Here is a 237-nt window from a genome sequence, read left to right as displayed (position 1 = left end):
GAACATTACATTCCGTTGAAATTAGACCGAGTATCCTTTCAAAATCACAGGACCCTTATTTTATTTCAAACAAGGAGTAAGAAATTTTTCCTCCAAGGAATATATAGGCGTCATCCTTTCTCGATCCTGGGATTCAAACTCGCTCGGTGGGAATTTTTCCAGGACCGTGGGAATTTTTCCAGGATCGTGGGAACTTTCTTCTTTTTCAGTTCGTTTTTTCCCAGATTAGGAAATCTA

This window comes from Penaeus monodon, chromosome 21 (assembly GCF_015228065.2).
Source record: "Penaeus monodon isolate SGIC_2016 chromosome 21, NSTDA_Pmon_1, whole genome shotgun sequence".
In the NCBI taxonomy this organism is placed as follows: domain Eukaryota; kingdom Metazoa; phylum Arthropoda; class Malacostraca; order Decapoda; family Penaeidae; genus Penaeus; species Penaeus monodon.
This window is presented reverse-complemented; position numbering follows the sequence as displayed.